This window comes from Gasterosteus aculeatus, chromosome 16 (genome assembly GCF_964276395.1).
Source record: "Gasterosteus aculeatus chromosome 16, fGasAcu3.hap1.1, whole genome shotgun sequence".
Lineage (NCBI taxonomy): Eukaryota > Metazoa > Chordata > Actinopteri > Perciformes > Gasterosteidae > Gasterosteus > Gasterosteus aculeatus.
Genome location: NC_135704.1, coordinates 5781644 through 5792153, shown reverse-complemented (window position 1 = coordinate 5792153; position 10510 = coordinate 5781644). Strand labels below are relative to the sequence as shown.

At 39.4% G+C, this 10510-nt stretch overlaps 1 long non-coding RNA gene across 1 annotated transcript; it reads right to left on the bottom strand.

Moving 5' to 3' along the window:
* Positions 1–246: 246 nt before the first annotated feature.
* On the bottom strand, positions 247–2700 carry LOC144388871 (uncharacterized). The gene is made up of 3 exons (XR_013453132.1): positions 2428–2700; positions 1983–2025; positions 247–349 (listed from the first exon to the last, which is right to left on the bottom strand). It is a non-coding gene; the product is annotated as an uncharacterized LOC144388871 (long non-coding RNA).
* Between the last annotated feature and the right edge of the window lie 7810 nt (positions 2701–10510).

Sequence of the window (10510 nt, the reverse complement as noted above, 5' to 3'; positions counted from 1 at the left end):
AAAACACAATTTTGAGTTTGATAAAATGTTAATAAAACGTTAATTTATAATACTTTAAAGTACTTTAATGGGTTCATTGAAAGTAATTGTTCCCTTACGCAGCGATGGCATACTAACAGGTTTGGCGACTGTCAAAATTCAGTAATTCCACTAGATTAGCCAACTAGAGCCGCCTATGTTGCACTTTCTATCCACGTTTGGTCTTTTAAGCTGTCCTTCTAATGGTAAACCCACATTCTGGAATTACCTGGGTTTGCAAGTTAAAGATGAGATTCAGTCACATTCCACTAGTGCATTTTCTTTTGTTCCGTGAAAAGGGGAGAGGGCCTGACATCTCTTCAGCATTTATCTGCAATCAAACATGTTAATAATTTAGTAATAAGCACAAGACTAAATTGAAGTGCACAACAGCACTATTTTCCATCTCCAATTAGTCTACCTAATTAGACCTTTGTCAGGCTTGGGTGGAGCTGTATGTCATCTAACACGTCCTCTGTTGATTATTGAACCAAGTAATCAACTGCATGTATTGTGGTTGTTCCGCCATATTAACACACGCATTTATATGTATTTTGTTGATATGTTCATGGACTCAACTCATTCACCAAAGGCTAATTAGTTGTGAGAAAGGTTATTTTGGGCATCAATGCTCAAGGTCCCATTGTCCACTGACCAAATTGAGAAAGGATTTTGTGGACATGGAGTGTAGAGTCAATAAGGCGTGACATTAAAAGTATTAAAAGAATGATGAGTTGTCAAAGATTGAAATAGATAAGCAGTTATGTATTGTTAATGTGCTAATGCTGTTGATGAAATTTTCATAATGGCGCAGCATGACCTGGGTGTGGGTTGTCGTAGCGCAGGGGTTAGAGAAGGTGTGCTGGGAAGCACAAGGCTGTTGGTTCGATTCCAGACTGCCTCATGTTCCATGTCGAAGTGTCCCTCAGCAAGACACCTAACCCCTAATTGCTCCCCGGGCAAAAATGTGAAAAAGCCACGGGTTTAAAGTGTAATGTAAGTCGCTTTGGATAAAAGCGTCTGCTAAATGACCTGTAATGTAATAATGACCTGCATAGCTGTCCTGTGAGGGCAAAGGTCAACCCAGCAGACTAACACTCAGTGGATGTTGTGTGCTGCCCCGATATTCCAACACAAGGGATTTTGCTATTGTACTGTGCCCAGCTCTCCGTTGAGTAGAGATAGTGGTTCAGTAGCTTGCATCTTAGGAGACACACAGTTTACAGTCTGGTGGGCCACAGAGCAACACAAGCAGTTTACGCAGCGTGGATAGCCTCTCTGTGATGCCACGAATTGGAAAAAAACAACGAGGAAAGATGAAGAATTGCCTCATTACAAACACACACAAATTATTCTGTCAGGTCAGGCTGCTCTTGGTCATTTGTGCCAGGCCAGAGAACACCGAACCAGCAGGATTTGCACTGTGAGGATCAATTTAAACAACATCTGTGTGGATTTTGCCTACTGACTGGCACTGACACGGACGGTACTCCCAGAGAGAGGTGGAGGCTGACAGTGAAAACATTTATTCATCACCAAAGCTATTCATCTTACAGTAAATTATACTATATATCACTGTTAAAACCAGGGTTATTATTTTAGTAGTACACCATGCAACAATCAAATATGGCACCATCTCATACACCTGTGGAACTACACGACTGATTGGAAAATAAAAGTCTTTCCCTAAGGGAAACTATAGTGATAAGAGGTTGAATACAATAAACCCATGCTGTCCCACAGAAGATAATGACTGAGAACCTCATCAGTTCTGCTGCATCCATATCTCCTCAGCCAGACTGCAAGATAACTATATTTCTTAAAGAATCTCCCAGGCCATGTATTTCACTCTAAATCCGCTTTAACGGGTTTCAGGTCTTCCCTGCAATGGCCAAATTGAATTCTTACGCTAGAGATATGGCCAGGGTGACTTTAAAAACTGTCCAAAAGCTCAAATACCTTACCTTTTGGTTTTCCCCAACTCTGTACAATGTTGCTTGGTCAGTACTGTTATGAAAGGGACAATGGACATAACAAAGAAAATTAAAACAACAGTGGTTCTTGTATTTATCAAAAATACAATAACCCGTTGATGTAAATTATGTATTTATTATTTGTAATGCTCTCTGTACTAAGATTTTATATGCATTCTTCATTGGATTGCAAAAAAAATTCACACACTCCTCGGCTTTGTGCACTTCATCTCAAAGAGTATTGACCTCATCTAAGCCTGCCTTTTAGCACTAAAGTATAAATTGTCACCCGAGAGTCTGAAAGTGAAGTGAAAAATTGGAACAACCTGTGCTCCCATAGAAGCTTGAAAACAAAATAGCAGTGATCAAAGATCTGCAGTTGAGCCCTATAGGTGCGGCTGTCTGGACTCTGGAATGCTTATCCTTTTAAGTTTACCTTCTTTTGTTTCCAGTGACTCTTGAGTTCATCTCCAAGGAGGTGAAACTGTCATCGCCCCTGTTTGTACTGCTCCTAGTGCTTCACACTCCCATGCAGGTCAGCCGAGCCAGGAGCTCACACAGAATCTTCAACTAATTGCTTTATCTGAGCCTTTTGTCTAAAGGGTCAGAAATTGAGTTTGCTTGTAGGGCGGGAGAGGGAATTATAAATCGAAAGGGATAGGGGAAGAAAAATTCAATTTGTGCACAGCTCTTGTCAGAACCGCTTACTTGTGGTGTCCAGATTAGAAGGGGGAGAGAGAGGGAGATAACGGCATTACAGCGGGAGCAAACACACTCTTGTCTAAAGGGCGAGGCGTGGAGGCTAATCTAATACTGACACAGACATGTCCGAACAGCATATAGCTGCTTCAGTCAGAAATGAAGTCACTTCACCAATTGCGAACACAGTGAAAGTAGTAGCTTTCGTGTATTTGAAATCATAATCAGCATAATCAGTTTTGTTCAAATTAAAAAATTCTAAATCATGTCTTTGTTTGTCGGGCCATCCGATAGCTAGCATCTTGAAGGATAATGCACAGTGTAAAATTACATGCAGCCTAAAACTATTGGGTCATTAACATACTCAACATTCTTTTTTGGATTATGATAGTGCCTGGCTATACCACATGTATTTATGCATTTGTTTATTTGATAAGGGACAGTGCACAATAATAAAAACATTTTACCAAAGAACGCTATTGGTTTTCTAAACATGATTCACATCATGGGAAATATTCATTTCATGTCTTACCCAAATACAGATGAGAAGATCAACATGTGTCTGGGTGTGTGTGGTCATTGTTGGCCAAGTAGTAGATCCTAGTTTAGTTTTTTTTCAGAAACCGACTAACTTCATTTTTTTAAATAACAGTGCAAGCCGCACTGATACCGTCATGTTTATAGGAGGATCGGTGCAGTTTTAAGAATTATGTCTGTCATGATAATGGATCTTAAATCCGTAAAGAACAATGTTTACCGAAGAGGATTGTAGGTGGTTGAATTTAAGAGAAATTGAACCAATAGATAATTTTATATGGTATGCTTATTCCCCTTTAGGAGCTTTAATATTTACTTCCAGTAAGTATGTCTTCAAAAAAAGTAAAGTTGGTGAGAGTCCTGTTTTTGTTTGACCTCCACATACACCCAAACGGTCATCCTGGACTTTATACCAGCAGTTAGTTGAAAGTGATGTGCATCAATTAGAGACACTAAACGATGTCACCGTGCGTTGGTCACAGAATGTTAGGAGCACTTGGGATTTTGCCCCGTCGTGCATGGCTGGTAGACACAAACTACCAGAGTTGACTCCTTTCAAGGCAGTGCAGTGGTTGTGCACTGTCACTGATGGTGAGCCCATCTACCCTGAGAACGTGTATTTTGTGTCCTTACCCAAAGGTCAGCACCATAGTCAACAATCGGTACCTAGATTGAAAGTTGATCAAGAGTTTTGCTTCCAAGCTGAGCTCTTTCCTCACAGTCCAATACAGCACCAATTCAACCAATTGCAATTGTTTTTTATGACAATGTCTTCTTTAATCTGTTTAAAGTGTTTATTCTCTCTAATTCATGTCCAATTTTTCTATCCTATTTAAAATTATAGCTACTAACCGCTTCATTGATATGCCCATACAGGAAGAATAATACTAGTACTTTGTTTCTGCAGCATTCCATCTTGCAGATATTAGTTTTTCAGGCATCATCTGATTATTACAATGTATTATACCTTTTTTCCACAACAATACAACTCGAATGTTCAAATGAGAGAGAAAGTCTTACTCTTCACATTTAACTGGAGTAAAAATATAAGGCAATCATGAGCTCATATCCAGTTAAGCTTATTTATCATTAACTAAAAGTGAGCATTTACAGAGCATGGAGAGGGAATGCTGCCAAATCAAGATAAATAGACACAATGTATTCCAACAGGGATAATTTTCTGGTTTTCTAATTTTTAACAACAGAAAATCCATGAAATAATTGATAACGTCATCACAGGTAGCAACCAATAAAGTAGCGGTCAACAAAATGATAAGGTTGAGATTGGCCAGTCAAGGCTCATTTTAGACAGCTAACAACCTCTGTCACATTCTGACATTAAAATAAAAAACTAGAGAAAAGTTAAAGCGAAGGTATAAAGGACTTAGAGTTACAGAGTTTAACAATGATTACATTTGCATAACATTTGAGAAGTACAAATTTTCTGCTGATTGGACTCCATCCTGCGTTAGGATAAGCAAGGGCTGGTGATGCTGGTATCTGGCAGAATTGACCCTGGAGAGACTGGTGGTGAAGAAAGTTGCTGTGACCTGATGATGAATGAGGAGCGTGAATGATGCTGATTGGAGGAGGCTGGGGCAGAAGAGGGTTGCATTTATTTTGAGCTGCAATCACAACTGACAGCAACAGAGAGGACAAGCTATATTGGCAACAACGACGTGATTGGCTTGAGGAAACTGCGCAGAATCTGATGGGTTAATTTTAAAGTGCACACCCCCTAATCAGTTTATGGAGTAATTGCAGGGATAATTGGAGACTGAGATTGTAAATGACAAGTGTGGCGAGTGTCTTCCTGATAGAAGTGACGTTGGTCACGTATATCTTGTGTATGTATTTATGTACTGTATACGTGCACACACTTTTCTGTTTTTGTTTCCGTAGTGTTTTTTATAAGATTACGCATCTAGCACCATATTATGCGTAAATGGAATGTGTATATAAACATTTTGTACTGCAACAATTACACCTCATTATCCCTCTCTTATATGAAACCCTGTGGCTATCTCCCCTCAAACCATCATGTATCTTTTTTTTGTCCTTATCGCTCTCCTCCTGTTACTTATTTATCCATCTTCTTCTTTCCAGGCTGGCGTGGCATTGTGTTCAACAACATCTCTACCGATCTTAACAGGCTCTCCAAATGGGTGTGTGACTGGGGACTAGTCAGAAAGGACAAAGGGGCGACGGAATCTCCAACCGTCAGCAAGGATGTTAGAAAAGCTAAAAGAGGGGAACTACTGCCTCACACAGCAGAAAAAAGGTAAAACTAAAAATAGAAGAAAACCCCGCATTTTTTAGAATGGAATGTTTTCTCTAACTCCCGTTCCACTCTTAAAGAGGGAAATAATAACGTGTTTATTGAATCTTTATTCGAGATAACTCACTTCCAGACCGTACTTTGTATTGCTTTCCAGCAAAAACTCTGCTTGCACAGATTTCCTGAACTCCAGCTTCAGCCCTTCTCCTCACACAGGATGCTTCAGTCTGTGTGTGAAAACAAGGGGCTCACGTAAAAAAAAGCCTTGGAGGACCAGTTCAAAGAGTGTCAGCCTGTCTTGAAATGCTCTAAAATGTAACAAATGCGCCCAAGATGAGGCAAATTCATTCGCAAGCAGGAGCTATTTGGCTTTTCAAAGAGATCTCAAGTTACATCAATAAGACCTGATCTGAAATTGAAAGAACACACTTTTGAATAGAGATGGGATAAAAATGTCATGAAAAAATACCCCCATTGCTCGTCTGCCATACACATATAAACACTCACAGGTCCTTTACACAACAGACTGGTGATGTGCTCCCATCATGGCATGAAACAAAGGCTGTGTTTTGGCCTCCAGTGATGCTACAGGACAAAATAACCCCGTAAAGAGGTTGGTCCTCACTAGGGCTGCAACAACGAATTGATGAAATCGCTAAAATTCGATTATTAAAAGCGTTGGCAGAGACGTCTGTTCGACTAGTCGTCCAAGGTGTGAGTGCGCTACTGAAGACCGAAATGAGTGACTGTCACGCTCAATGCGTGACACGTGAGAACCCTGAACGTGTGCCAATGGCAAAATATGCAAAGTCTACGTAATCTGGCACGGGAGCTCCACGTTGTCTCGTTTTGAAGTGAGGAACGTAAGGAGCCTCTTGTTTACTTGTCATCCAGCTGATGCTAGCTCAAGCTAGCGTTAGCTCGCTAATAACCGCAGTTAGCAAGACTAAGACACGTTTTTATTTACTCGCCTCTTTTGGACCATTCATTTTGTTGTATAAGTTTGTCCCATATTGGTTATTGTTGACATAAATATTGTTATGTTGTACTTTTTAATGCTGTCATTTACAGTAGTCCAGTGCGCTTGTGCACATACTGTGGGTTGTACGGTAGTTGATGTTACGCTTGTAAAGGGAGACACGGTGATCCATTAAACCAGCGTGGCTAACTAAGAAGCCTCTAATGCATTCATTTACGAATGCCATTTTGAATTCATCTCATAGCACTTGGTTGTCTTCAGCTGTACTTAGATGGGGTGTGTACATTTACTTGCACTAAAATGATGGTAATAATTTAATGAATAAGCTTCAAGTGAAAATGAGGATGTGTTTGAGTGTGGTATAGAGAACAAGTTTTGACGTTGAAACAAATCCTTTTGAATTTTCTGATTTGTATTTTTCTTTTTATAAATGATTATGTTCAAGCAGAAACCTGTACTTTCTGAAGCATTTTTGCAATATGAATTTAGAATTAAAGGTTGGAATTTAAAGCTTTTTAATGCTATTTTTTTTATTTAAATAATCGTTAGTTGCAGCCCTAGTCCTCACACCTCGCATGTACAATATTCAGTTATGTACGTATATCAGCTTCACGTTAACACACACGCAGCATAAAACTAATTAACTTCGATGTAGGAGAAGAGGAACGACCATTTTACCATCCCCAGGTAGGTCTTCTTTGCTCTGGCCACCAATATTTCTCTCTTTCTCTCTTCCTCTCTCTGTGTCACTTAACCTGTCCTGAGCCAATTAATCACGCTCAGAACAGGTGTTTGAGCCGCCATGGCAGCAGGCAACTATTTTCTTGCCTGCTTCCATCTGGCACTTCAAGCACATTCCCCATGCCTCATAGTGACTGTTATCCTGCTGTCCGGGGCAGTCAACCTGTCCTCAAGCAGTTTTACCATCTTTGCAATATGGTCTGAAACCTTTTTGTGTGTGTGCAACAAAGACCAGACTGTACTCTGAACATGTTTTTAGCAAAGCAAGTTGTACAGCTCAGCTGCAAGCCTACTCCTGCCATTGTTAACCAGCCACACTAGATAATGAAGATTAGAAACCATAAACCCACTAAACATCAGAATTTTTCAATTGTCCGTCCCCATCTGAGCATTTATTTGTTAGCATACATAGGTGGGAATGTAATCTAGCCTGCAAACTGAGTGGAGTTTTCGAATGAATGTTTGGATAGAACCACATGTAGAACCATTACATGTGCAACAGAACAAATTAAAAATAATTATGCTATCAATGTCCAGAGACCATAATCAAACAAATCCAAATGTCAGCAGCCACAACAACTACACCCTCTCCGAATGGTTACAGAATACTACTCATATCAATGCAATATCTTCAAATCTAACAAATATGAAACAGATTTTACAGAATAACGTGGTGCATTTTCATAACTTTTTTTGAACATAACATTTGTGTTGATTTATATTCTCTGATTTCCACCAAATTTTGGCAAAAACCCTTTTTTAACGCTATTTAAATCATGCAGCGTATTCGTTCAGCTGCATTTCCTTTCCCTGCTCTTCCTCCGTTTCTCACGCGTCTCTCATACACACACAACGTCCCCTCCCCACACCACGTCTGTCTACGCCCCGCAAAATCCGTTGCTCTGACAGAAGTTGCAGACTTTGCGCCTGTAGGCTGTAACAACAAGTAGTGTAGGGTGTGAAATGTGTACTGCAGCTATGGGAGTTGTATATAGTGTGAACTGTGTATAGTCCTATAGCGATGTGAGTTTTAGTACGATGTTTGTCGCACCGTCAGCGCCCACACATTGACGTTGGATCTGTGGGAAACACTGTTAATCAAATGCTACCTGGACAACAATGAGCCAAATCTGATAACACTGGTCAGGTGTTGGTCAAAAACACTTCACCCCAGGAGACCACTCTGTCTGTCAGGTTGGAAATCAGTAGTCAGCATTGACCTATTTGTAATGTAACTTACACAACTTCCTCTAGTCCTTTAATCCAAAACCAGTCATTTAAAAAAAAAAAACACACATCAAGAATGAAGTGGTTTGCAGTGTTTATTTGGGAATAAAATATTTGCATGTAACCAGAAAAATATGTATTGTTTGGCATCATTCTAAAGATAATACAGAGGATTGACTCTGTGAAATACCATACGTTGAATACAGACCATTGATACGGTTCTGCATGCTGTAGCAGAACAAAAAAGAGGCAACATAATATTGGTTTACCATCAAAGCCTTCTTCTGCTCCTAGACCTAGGACCCAAATTATATAATACATTTCATACTCTGCCTAATACTAATTTTAAATTATAGGATCATTTGGTGTGACATATTTAATTTGCTAATGTTGTCTGGACATGCCAACCATCTAGACAAGGAACACACCTCTCAGAAATAAATTCCTTTTTGGTTTGAATTAAACAATATGGCTGGAGTAATTAATTGTGCGGTATCTTGTGTCACTGAGAAAGTGGTACCCTGAATATCAAAGAGAATCTCCGAAGAGCTACAATGACCTAGAATCTCCAAAGCTCTTTTGACATTGAAAACTGAGATGTGCTAAAGGATCTGCAATCAATAATCAATGGATTCTTTGTTTAATAACTCATGAGTCTCTAACACTCTGAGGGACCATTTCTCACACAGAATAAATGATTCCCTCAGCTTTTGACAGCTAGTTAGCAGAATAAGCGACAAAGGTTTCTGTCCGAAGAGATTGGAATCTTTTTTAAATTCGAAAGGACACCGGCAGGTCCATTTTTTTCCAAGAAAGATTTCAGTGCACAGGCTGCAATGACAGCATAAAGACAGGCATGGTTCGTGATGTGCTTTGACCTTTGCCACTGATGTAGTTCCAATGGTGGCAAAAAAGATACCTACCAGGACATCTACAGAAAGGTGCTCAATATTTGATGATGGAGTCCACTTTGCTTGGCTATTTTCAGTGTGGCGTATTCCTTTTCCTTGATTTTGCTCTTCCGCTCGGTAGTATTACTATTCTACTGACCACATTGATTTAAGGTTCTGTTTTGTGACAGACTTTTTCATTCAATTCAATGAGAAAGTGTGTCCAAACCTTTTGATTCATACTTCTAGAAGTTTTTGTTCTTTGATGGAAGGTTCAAAGGTTATGTATCAGAAAACCCTATGGTTCGCCAGCCCGACTTTCCCCATGAAACTGCTCTGTTGATCCTGGTTGGCTAACCGTGCTGTCAATCAAGGCTCTAACGATTCCAATAAGGTGGCAAATACTTTGCCGAGGAGTTGCCCTGCGTAAAGACATTTCATCTAGAGTTGACAGGTTTTTAAAAATATTTTTAATCCTAAATACACAGTCTGAGTTAATTTAACAAAAGAAAATAGCTTCACCTAATGTATGAGATCTGTTAAACACTATTTGTGATACACCAAACCAAAGTTCTGGAAATTCTGTCTGTACTACAATAATCTCAAAAATGTGTTGGTTTGGAGCCATGATATTATACTTGCAGACAGATAATCATCCTAAATGTGCTTTTTATTTAAGGTGAAACATTTCTATATTTTTCTACATTTACACATCTGGATGAAAGAGTTCCTTTTATTATGACACCCACATCATTCAAATTGACCTTATGGTTGCAGAGGTACATTTCTTTTTTTTATCATACGTATGAAATTTTCGAATAGGGCCAAAAAAATGTCTTGGTTCTAGAATGTTAAACTGCAAACTAAACTGCTTATTCTTCATCCACCTGTTTTATTCTCTCTTTAACACACATTATCTCATGTCCAAATCTTTATTTGCAGTTCTCCTCCTGTAGTATTAAATAAATCCCCACATTATTTTATTGCACAAACGAAATAGCAATAAAATGTCTCCAATTCTGACTGTGTTGGGGTATAATCTATTCTATATGCCTTGTGACTGTGTCTTGCTGAAACCTTGCACTCAGTGAGTAATGAGGACAAGGTTAGGGGGCTCCAGAGTGCAATTATTGTCATTTGGGAGACAGTGGGGGGCTGCTCTACATTT